The 12,185-nt window shown below is 32.4% G+C and overlaps 1 protein-coding gene across 20 annotated transcripts in view; it reads right to left on the bottom strand.

Annotated features, from left to right (window-relative positions):
- ptprsa (protein tyrosine phosphatase receptor type Sa) overlaps window positions 1–12,185 on the bottom strand; it is a 232,823-nt gene that overhangs the window by 175,847 nt on the left and 44,791 nt on the right. For 19 of the 20 annotated variants that reach the window (XM_016243814.1, XM_016243796.1, XM_016243809.1 and 16 more), the window contains exon 2: window positions 782–862. The gene's annotated coding sequence lies outside the window, so the exon portion shown is untranslated. Of the gene's footprint in view, window positions 1–781; window positions 863–5,274; window positions 5,387–12,185 lie in introns of all 20 variants that reach the window. The other variant, XM_016243797.1, reaches the window with a different exon arrangement.

Here is a 12,185-nt window from a genome sequence, read left to right as displayed (position 1 = left end):
TCATGTTATGTTATGTTTATTTTTAAATATTTTATCAGTGTTTTAAAATATTTCCATATAGTTTTTATTAATATTTTGAATTTGTATTTATTTTTTTTTATTATTAATTTATATTAGATTTATTTTTTATTGACATTTTAATTCGTCTATATAGTTTTAGTTTTATTTTTAGTTATTTTAATACAGCAAGTAAACGAAAATGAAAAATAACTAGCTTTGGCCAATAGCTGAAATCCATAACTTCCAGATGCTTGCTTTATTTATGCTTCTTTAAATACCGCCATTACTAATCAGAGCTTTGCTAACTGAATAAAGCTAATTTACTGCAGTGTTGTTTAAAGTTGCAGGACGAGGCCGAAGCGACAGAGTTAATGGGAAAGCAGCGTAAAGGATTGTGTAGCCTAGTGAACCAAACTGAGAGACCATTTTGAAGGCTCAGGAAACCTTTGCAGGTGTTTTGAGTTGATTAGCTGATTGGCATGTCACCATATTCTAATTTGATAATTTGTTGTGAATTGGTGGGTTTTTGTTAAATGTGAGTCACAATCATCACAATTAAAAAAACCAAAGACTTAAACTACTTCAGTCTGTGTGCATTGAATTTATTTAATACACGAGTTTCACAATTTGAGTTGAATTACTGAAATAAATGAACTTTTCCACGACATTCTAATTTATTGAGATGCACCTGTATATGCATAAAACCTAGACCATAAATTTAAACTTATTTTACAGAATGTAAATAGGGTCAAATAGTGTTTGATCTCATGAAGGTTTTTACCTCTCTGCTGTTTTTAATATTCCTTCTGCTTCATTCTTCGGCTGTTTTTAGTGGCGTTTTCTTCGGCTGCCTCGGTAGAACCTTGAGCAAAGAGGAGAAAGAAAGAGAAAACCTAATGAAAAGGACTGATAAATGAACCTCTCCCTCCTGAGTTCAGAGCAAAGACTGCAGCTTTCTGAAGATGCAAGAGTGACCGTCTACTAGTCGACACAAAAGCCGATCGATACGCTGCTTTTCACCATTTCCAACCTTTTTTTTCAGTTGTGATCACGTGTAATGAGGGCAGGCATTAATGTTAAAAACAAGAAGCACACTGCAAAACTGATAGTTTATCATTAACATTAACATGACTTTGAGCTCCTGTTATCCTGCAGATGCATTATAGAATGCAAAGAATGTTGTTTATTTTAAATGTTCAACAAAATTGCCATGTTATATGCCAATTTATCGCAAACACAACATTAACAGGACTTTGAGCTCCTGTTGTGCTGCAGACACTTTTTGGAATACAAAAACATCAAATCAAATGTTCTTGCTTTTAAAATGTTCTATGAAAAATTTTGCTAGTTTATCGCAAACACAACAGTAACAGGACTCCTGTTGTGCTACATTGCATACTAGCATCATATTATGACACTACACACTTACTTTAAAATACAAAATTAATCACTGAATGTTTTAAAATGCTCAACGAAATTGCACTTTTGCTAGTTTACTGCAAACACCATAACGAAACTTTGAGATGCAGTTACCATGCAATTCATAATTATTTTGTATTATGCAGACTCATTTTAGAATGCAACACAAAATCAAGCGTCCAATGTTTCGAAATGTTCAACGAAATGCCATTTTTGCTAGTTTAACGCACACACAGTAATGAGATTTTGAGATTGAGAAATTCTGTTGCGCAACAATGCATATTTGTGTCGCATTATGAATTGCAGACACATATTGTAACACAAAAACACACTAAATCAAACTTCCTCGCTTTTAAATGTTCAATGAAAATTTGTTGCTAGTTTATCGCTAACAACAGTAAAGAAACTCTGAGATTCTGTTGAGCTTCAACGCATACTTCTTGTGTTGTATTATGAATTGCAAAAACATTTCAGAAGTTAAATAATTAAGCATCCTTGCTTTATAAAAAGGTTAACGAATTGCTATGTTTTGCTAATTTAGGACTTTGAGCTCCTGTTGCGCTACAATGCATACTTGTGATTTTTAACGCAAAACTAACACACAAATAAGCATCCTTGCTTTGTAACTGAAATGCCACTTTCGCTAATTTATCGCAAACACAAGAGTAACACGGCTTTGAGCTCCTGTTGTGATGCAATGCATAACTGTGCAATATTATGAATAGCAGACACATTACAGAACATGGACACACAAAAACAAGCATCGTCGCTTCGTTCAATGAAATGCCATTTTTCGCTAGTTTATCGCGAATACATCAGCAAAAAAACGTTGAGGTCCTGTTGTAATACAATGCATACTTGCATCGTATTATAAATTGCAGACCCTTTTCAGCACACAAAAACACAAAATCAAGTGCCCTCGCTTTTGAAATATTTAACAAATGGCCATTGTCACTAGTTTATCGCAGACACATCAGTAACAGGAACTTGACCTCTTACTGCGCTACAATTCATACTTGTGTTGTATTATGAATTGCAAACACATTTTAGAAAGCACAAACACAAAATCAAATGTCCAGTGTTTTAAAATGAATATCGAAATGTCACTTTCTCGAATCTATCGCAAACACAACAGTGAAGAGGCTTTGCACTCATGTTTCGATACAATGCACACTTCTTGTGTCATTATGAATTGCAGACACATTTTGGAACACAAAAACACACAAAGTCAAGAGTACTTGCTTTTAAAACAAATTTGTAATTTCGCTAATTTATTGCTAACAGTAACAAAACATGGAAATCCTGCTGTGCTACAACTCAAAAGTCAACTGTCTTTTAAAACAAATTTTTACTTTTGCTAATTTATCGCTAATGCAACAATAACAAAACTTTGAGATCCTCAGTTAACTACAGTTATGAACATTATGTCATATGTCATGTTATGGATTGCAGACTCATTTTAAAATGCAAAAACAAAAAATCACAAAAGTCCTCACTTTTAAAAATGTCCAAAAAATTAATATTTCCGCTAATTAATCGCTAACGCAACAGTAACATAAACTAACAGTAAACTTGAGATCCTCTTCCACGTTACAATGCATAACTGTGTCAGACACATTTTGCAATACAAAAATACACAAAGTCAATTGTCGTGGCTTTTAAAACAAATTTTTACTTTTGCTAATTTATCGCTAATGCGACACTAACGCAATTTTGAGATCCTGTTGCGGTACTATTAAAAATATTATGTCATATTATGTCATGTCATGGATTGCAGACTCATTTTAAAATGCAAAAACAAAATAACGAAAGTCCTCACTTTTAAAATGTCCAACGAATTTCTATTTCCGCTAATTAATCGCTAACGCAATAGTAAACAGTAACACTAACAGTAAACCTGAGATCCTGTTGCATGCTACAATGCATAACTGTGTCATATTATAATTTCAGACACATTACATAAATACTCAAAACCAAGTGCCCTCACTTTAAAAATGTCCAAGGACTTTCTAAGTTCCTCAATTTATCGCTAATGCATAATTTTCACGCTCGTGTAGCGCTGTCAGAAACGTGCTCTAGCGAGTTTTTTGTCCTTTATCTCTCATCTCATTCTCCCTCTCTCCCTGCCCATAGACGAGCCTCAGACTCCTTCGGGACGTGGTTTCCACGACAACCAGCCAGCCAGCGGGCGGACATGATTCCTCGTCCTGACGGGATGCTTTAATTCGAGACTACCCAATCATAACCGCTGAGTGCTGCAAGAGGTCCCACAAGGCCTCGGGGCAGGGAGGGTGGGCCGCACGGCGCCCTCTCCACTTCGGCTGCCAAAACGAGCCAGTGCCCCATGCTGGGAATTTTTTTAATATACGACATTTATTCGGCGCACACGTGCTCCCTCCGTCAGACGCTTCATTAATCAGGCTGAATATAGCATAGCTGTGAGCTAACGCCAGCGCTAGCCCTCCGGGGAGACGTGCCAGTACATTAGCCTCTGTGTGAGGAGAGGACAGCGGGCCGTACGAGGGCCTGTGATGTATCGTAGTGTGTCGCGCACTTGAGCGCGCACTAATAAGAGTCTAAATGTAGCCGGTTTTCTCGGGGCCCCTCTAAAACACTGGCATGGGAAACGGTCAGCGTGCGACAGATGGCCGAGCATCATGGTGCAGGGTAAATCGGGAGATGGTGGAAGCGTGATGAAAAACAGTGTGCAAAAGGCTTCATCGGGGCACAGGAAGAGCGTGGCGCACGCTTTCAGAAGCACACGCATGATGGGAGGAGAGTGAGGTGCACGTCCCGCACCCATTTTACTCTTCTTCAGCTAGGATAAAAAAAAAATAAATAATAATAATTATATATATATATATAAATAAATAAATCAGCAACATTAGTATATTTCATGCATGTTATTATTATTATTATTATTATTATTATTATTATTATTGTTATTATTAGGTCAACTTTACCACTAACTATATATTTTATTTAAATGTTTTTAATACATGTTTGTAAACATGTTGGTTTTTTTCTTTTTTTTTTCTTTTTTTTTTTTTTACAAATGAATAATAAAAATGAATAATAATAAAAATGCAGTATAAATATTATAATTCATAATACACACAATGATTGTAAGCTAATACAAGAAAAAAAAAGAAAGAAATAATTTGTATATTAATACTTTATTAATGATAAATGTAATAATTATTTAATAATGATTTAAAGTCTAAAATAATTTACTATTTTTGTATAAAAATAAAAAACTTAATTATGATAGTTTGCATTGCAACACATTTTCATTATAATTAAGCACATTTTACCCTCAAATTCTCATTTCTTAAAAAAATATAATTGTTAAATAAAGTATGTAACTGTAGTATCTTTTGAAAATTATATTTTGTAAATTCAATTTAAGTTGTGTCTAGACAAGATTATTTTTTCATTGCTGTATTACGGTAACATGAATGAGATTTTTTTTGCATTAATAAGGTAAAGATAATTTGTTTGTAAAATGTGCTTAATTGTTTAAAAACAATTGTAATGTCAATGCAGAATAATAGTAATAATAATAATAATCGTTTATATAATATTAATAACAGTTAATTGTTTATTTTTATTTTTTTAAATGGTTATTAATATCATCGTTACTATTATTATTATGCATCATGTATAGAGGCATGAAGTGAAATGCTAGCAGAAGTCAGTGTGTGTAAATGTGTGTTTCAGCAGTGAAGCGGCTCAGATGGACGTGAAAGCAGATCTGCAGTAAGCGTGCGGGTGACTTTGGGAGTGTTGTGGCGACTGCATCGAGCCGAAGCCCCAGAGGTCACAGCACAATGAAGAGCAAATTGATTCAGTTACCGGATAAATAGATCCGCGTGCCAAAGTCAGGCAAAACTTATGGCTCATGTGTTTTCATCGGCACTGCTGGGAACATTTGCCTGACGCTATCATCCAGATACTGGAGCTCCTGCTGAAGAACAGGGAGAAATTCTCAAAAACACATACAGCAACGACATTCATGAAGACGTCTGCTAAAGTCTCTGTTCCTCCATATACCAGTCATCTCACTACCTGCTCAAATTCTCCAAGAAACCAGAATCTGAAATCAAACGTCACAGATCTTGACATGACCTCAAACATTTCTCAAACAATCTCTGCAACACTTTGACATCGACTCATTCGAGTCATAACGGAGAAGTCTCACACTTCACATGCCAAGGTCAAATTAACCACAAAACAACTAACTAGATAAATATTGTAATTCATTAATTAGATTAAAATACATATTAAATATATTCATTTAATATAATATTAATAATACATATTAATATTAAAATATATGTTACATAAAATGTATAAACAATATATCAATATTAAATATTACAAGTATTACAATTAACATATAACATTAATATAATTAATATATGTTATTACTATTAGGCCAATTTAACAACCAACTAATAAAATAACCAATAAAATAAATACTAAATATGTAAACATGTTAATAGATTTCTTAATATATTATTATTAAATATTAAAACTATTACAATTAATATATAACACATTAATATAATTCCCATATCTAAAAATAATAATTATTATTACCAGGCCAATTTAACCACTTGCCAACTAAAAAATATTTGTATTAATTAATTTTGTTAAAATACATACTAAACATTTAAATACATAAATTTAATATAATATTAACAATACATGTTATATAAAATTGATAAAATATATCAATATTAAATATCACAAGTATTACAATTAAAATATAACATGTAATAATGCAACATGTATTAATATTAAATCATTTATCAATATATTCATAATAAACGTTATAATATTCAAATTAATTAAAATATAACACATTAATTACATATATAACTATTATTATTATTATAACTATTACAATCAGTCCAATTTAACTTTATTAACATTTTTTATTAGTTTTGTTAAAATACATACTAAATATTTAAATATATTAATATAATATAATATTAAATACGTATTATATATTCATATAAAATATTAAAGTGATTACAATCAATATATAACATTAATAAAATCCATATTGTAATATATATTATTATATAAAAGGTATTATTTACGCTACTTAAAATTAGTGAAAAATGAGCTAGCTGTGTTCTGATGATCTCTAGCGTGTAAATACAGCGACGTTAGACGGATTCGCTCCCTCATTTCAAGCGCTCTCGTTTTCTCCAGGAATAAATCTCTCCATCTCGACTCGAGTTTTATTAGCGCCCTGTTTTGGCCAGATAAGTGCCACTGCTCTCCATTAAAAACAGACAGCTTTTCCATAACTGCAAAATAATAATTACGGCTGGGCCTGCCAGTTCTTGCTGTTGTTGATCTGGACGGCTGTATCAGACAGCTGTAGCTCAGTGACTGCAGTCCAAATGAGCAGATCTTAAGCGCGCCGCGACCCCAGACACGCATCCTCATGATCCGCCTCATTACCCAGCTCTCCAAAGCTGCAATCCCTAAAAAAAGTCATTATTGTGAGTTTTTTTAATCAGAGTAATCTCATTGCCCTTGGCTGACATGGTGACATTGGGAAGAGCTCTCGGCCGCAGATGCGTCGCAGCCGGAGGAACGGACACGCCGGATTAATTACGATAAATCAGTCGCTCCACACCTGTTTACAGCCAAACGCCTCATCGCTCATGTCCGGAGAGCCTGGAAAACCTGGAAAACCTCATATCATACGGGTGTTTGTTTAACTGCAGCCACTTTTATGTGTCAGGAGTTGTGGTAACACTTTACTTGAAGGGGTGTGCATAAGACTGACATGACACCTTCATAATCATGACACGACATATGTTATGAATATGAAGGTTTTTTATGCATGTTTATGACAACTGTCATTAAGTGTCATTCGCTCAGTTATGTAATTTTTAATGCAAAGATGATATTGTTTGAGATGTCTTTGTTACGGGCTATGGTTAGGGGTAAGGTTAGGGTAGGGTTAGGTCAAATAATGCCATATTTGCATTAAAAATGACATAACTGAGTAAATGACACTTAATGACAGTTGTCATAAACATGCATTAAAAAAAACTTCCACTTTACTTGAAGGGGTGTGCATAAGACTGACATGACACCTTCATAATCATGACACGACATATGTTATGAATATGAAGGTTTTTTATGCATGTTTATGACAACTGTCATTAAGTGTCATTCGCTCAGTTATGTAATTTTTAATGCAAAGATGATATTTTTTAAGAAGTCTTTGTTATGGGCTATGGTTAGGGGTAAGGCTAGGGGTAGGGTTAGGTCAAATAATGCCATATTTGCATTAAAAATGACATAACTGAGTAAATGACACTTAATGACAGTTGTCATAAACATGCATTAAAAAAAACTTCATATTCATAAAGTAAAGTGTAACCAAGTAACAAATGTCATTGTAAAAAGTATGGTGTGGTGTGAAAATTATTTATGTAATTTTTACATGATATTTTCAGAAGTTGTGACGTCATAATGACACTTAATGACAGTTGTCATAAACATGCATTAAAAAAAACTTCATATTCATAACGTGTGTCGTGTCATGATTATGTAGGTGTCGTGTCAGTCTTATGCACACCCCTTCAAGTAAAGTGTTACCAAGTAACAAATGTCATTGTAAAAAGTATGGTGTGGTGTGAAAATTATTTATGTAATTTTTACGTGATATTTTCAGCAGTTGTGACGTCATGTCGACAACAACCAACAATTTTGCCACCAATAAAGTTTTATCAAAAGTTACTGTTCTTGTTTGCCAATGAAACAACAGCTTCAGAAGAGCTTAAAATGAGATATGAGATGGAAATATGTTAAGAAAACCAAGAAAAATATACGCAAAAATCGCTTTTTAAAAAGTCACATTACGTAAAATTTGATTTAATTGTGTGTATTTAGGATACAAAAATGCAATTCAGCCATTTTGTTCAAAAACGTTACATAAAACGAGATACAGTCAAAATGACTCCCACATTTTTAATAAGTAATAAACAAACTAACTAAACATTAAAATAAAACATTTGTAAAGTACATTGTCAAATCTTGTACATTTAAAAAGAAAATTTATTTATAAAATTTTTGTAAATTTAATTTACATTTTTTCTTAACAGGATAATTTGTAATTACTGCATAACAGTTTAAAATATTTTTTTGTATTAAACAGAATTTGTGGGTAAAATGTGCGTGTTAGGAAAAATATCACAATAATAATAATAAGAAGAAAAAGATACATTTTAATAATTTAATATTTTTTTAAATGTTAAAATAATAATAATAATTATTATTATTTTTACTTAACATTTAATAATATAAATATTTTCATATCTTTTAATAATTTAATATTTTTTTAAATGTTAAAATAATAATAATTATTATTATTATTTTTACTTAACATTTAATAATATAAATATTTTCATATCCTTTTAAATGATATTTTAATATTAATATTATTTTTTATAATTAATATTTAAAAAATGATGATAATAATAATAATATTGTATGTATACAGACATCAAGTGCTCCCCAAAAAATGTTATCTGTTAATGTGATGGTGTAGACAAGCCATATTTTTGTCAAATTATGCAAAAACTATGAAAATACAATTTAATTTTGGATACACAATGTGCTTGCTATGAAATTAGTCTTAGCAATACAAATAAGAGTCGGCCATTTTGTTCTAAAACAAAATTTCAAGTTCATTTCAATCACAAGCTACATAACGGAAGTGCCACTATGGTGGAAATGAATAGCTGGATAGTATTAATAGACAAATAATAAGAGACTGATGGAAAAAATGCACTTTAAGGGAGTTATTATCAACATGCCAGCATGAAATTAATCAGAGGTTACTTATGAATATACATGAGGCACATAATCTGTATTTATCCTGCGCCAGCGGAGGGGGTGCGACCGAGAAATCATTTAGTTTATTATTATGACTCGATCTTACTTGCTGGCGGATTTGTGGCGCGGAATTCCAGGCTGCCTTTGACCTCGGGAACGCCGGACCAGAGCCGGATCATCCACACTAATCCAACCTCATTAGAAACGAGCCGTATGATGCCGCCGTCCGCGGATAAATAGCGGCTTTGATGGCGAATTTAAAACATTACCGCGGATCAAAACCCCTGTAAGTAACCCGCCCGCGAGAGCCTCGGCAGCATAATGATGATTGCAGAGACAACATCTGCATTATCTGCGGAAGAGGGACCGTTTGAGGGGATCCGGAGGCTTTTATCCAAATGAAAAGCCCGCGGTCGTTTTTAGCGGCGCAAAGCCGTTGACATTCTGGCGCGCTCTTTTCCCGCTCATTCAGAGGAGATTGTCGAGGCAAATAACACGGCGAAAGAGAGCGGGGTGCGATGATAAAACTGTCTGCTGTTTTCAGAAAGACATATATTCAGTCAGGAACAACACAGATTGATATTCAAGAGCAGCGGATCTCAACTAGCAGGTCAGGACTCAATCCAAGCTGCTTTCTGAGGGAAGCGGGAGGGCAAACTATGCCGAATGCTAATGAGAATATGCCGCTAACTTTATAAAATCATAAAATAATATAAACAGTGTTCAAAAGAAAAGTGTAACAATTCCTATATGGTTTGTTGGTGACCACAAAAGTAGCGCGTCCAACCGAAACTCATTTTGGTGGAACTTTTTTTGAGTTTTGATTACGGTTTAAAATGAGTTTTGATTGCAGTTTACTTTATCAACTGTTTTTCATACACTCTAAAAATGCTGGGTTGTTTCAACCCAATTTTGGGTCAAATATGGTCTAACCCAACTGTTGGGTTAAATTTTGGTTACATTTTTTAGTTAACTTTTTAACCCAACAGTTGGGTTAGTCCATATTTGACCCAACATTGGGTTGAAACAACCCAGCATTTTTTAGAGTGTACGTTTTAAAAAAGGTATCATTCTCCTTCTGGTAACAATGTATTTTTACAGTGCATTTTACACAATTAATGCTACCATAAAGTGCAAGTACTTCGCTATGCAAATAAATATATATATTTTTTCATATTACAGTAATGACATTTGTCTGAAAATAGAAAATAGGCACTGAAAATGTGGTTAAAATGTCATGGAAATGTCAACATGTCAAACAAAAACGAAGAAAAAGAAGAAAAATATGATTCAAAAGTGTAATTCTCATTCTAGAGAGAATCAGATTGGACAACAATATTGTCTTCAATAACAATATTGTCTTCTTTTTAAGAGTAAACTAGCTAGGGTTATGATAGTTAACCTAAACCGTAAAAAAAATTGCATTACTTGAAATACAATAACTGTAAAATAATAAAAACTATATAGACAATAGTAAATGAGTGTTTACTATTGTCATTTTGCATTATTGACACTATTTTCCTAATTAATGCTGTTCAGTTGCTTTGTCACAATCTGTATTGTTAAAAGCGCTATATAAAAAAAGGTGACTTGACTTGACGTATAAAAACACAAGAAAATGACTAAATCTTTCAAATTAAGATGTAAAATGAAAATATATAAAAAAAAAATTAAAACTTAATGTACTAAAATAACCAAAACTACAATATAAATTAATAGATAACAAAAATACATGAAAATGGCAAAAACACAAAATTACTAAAAGTTTAAAATTAAAATCTATAAAAATATTTAAATTAATATATAATTTTTTTTAAAAATGTTTAAAATGACAAGCTAAAAAATAAAATTAAAATATATAAAATTACATATATACATACACACACACACACACACACATATATATATATATATATATATATATATATATACACACACACACACCGTAAAAAATGAATGTGAAATCTACAGGAATTTACTGTGTTTGTGCACAGGAAATTACTGTATACTAGTTCACAGTAGAATATCATAGCTTCTGTCAAAATTGCAGTAATGTAAGAAGTACAGTGAGTGTCACAGTAACCAGCAATGTCTTGCAGAAAATCACAGTAATTACCAATGTATTGTATTGTAAAAAAAACAAAACAAAAAAAAACACAGTAACCTTTTATATCCAGCTTAGTTTTCACAAGAGAGCGGTCGCGACTATTTGTAACTTGAATGTGTTTGGTGTCTGTCGCTTCCAGTTATTTTACCTGTACAAAAACAGCCCATTATACTGCTTCATACAAACTTTTAATTATTATCATATTATTTTTACTTCAGTATCATAATCATAAATTCACCCCCCAGAACACGATTTCACCGTACTGCCATACACGAGGGTTTTCTGAAACCCAGCCACTGGGATAGAGAAGGAAAACATAGCGGCCTACACTGGCAGCTGGGTTTCCAGCCAATGACTGCATTTAATTTGACCTCACTGTAATTCAATTACTTTTTAGGTTTGAATAGAGAATACAGGAAGCAAATGTATTCTTTAATAAAAAAATAAAAATAAAAATAAATGACCAGAAGGTCATCAAGATTTTATTGTTTTCAACACATCTAGCAATAAGTGAAGAATGATAAATAAAGCTTATAATGATGAGCAGTTAACGGTGACTGTTGATAAATGAATATTTATATTTAAATCGTGCAACATGCATTATTTATTTCATATTCATTTTTATTTGGCTGAACCAATATACAGTGGGTACGGAAAGTATTCAGACCCCCTTACATTTTTCACTCTTGGTTATATTGCAGCCATTTGCTAAAATCATTTAAGTTAATTTTTTTCCTCATTAATGTACACACAGCACCCCATATTGACAGAAAAACACAGAATTGTTGAC

This window comes from Sinocyclocheilus grahami, unplaced genomic scaffold (genome assembly GCF_001515645.1).
Source record: "Sinocyclocheilus grahami isolate Dianchi unplaced genomic scaffold, SAMN03320097.WGS_v1.1 scaffold701.1, whole genome shotgun sequence".
NCBI classification, from domain to species: domain Eukaryota; kingdom Metazoa; phylum Chordata; class Actinopteri; order Cypriniformes; family Cyprinidae; genus Sinocyclocheilus; species Sinocyclocheilus grahami.
The sequence above is the reverse complement of the archived record's forward strand: the minus strand, read 5'-3'. Positions and strand labels throughout refer to the sequence as shown.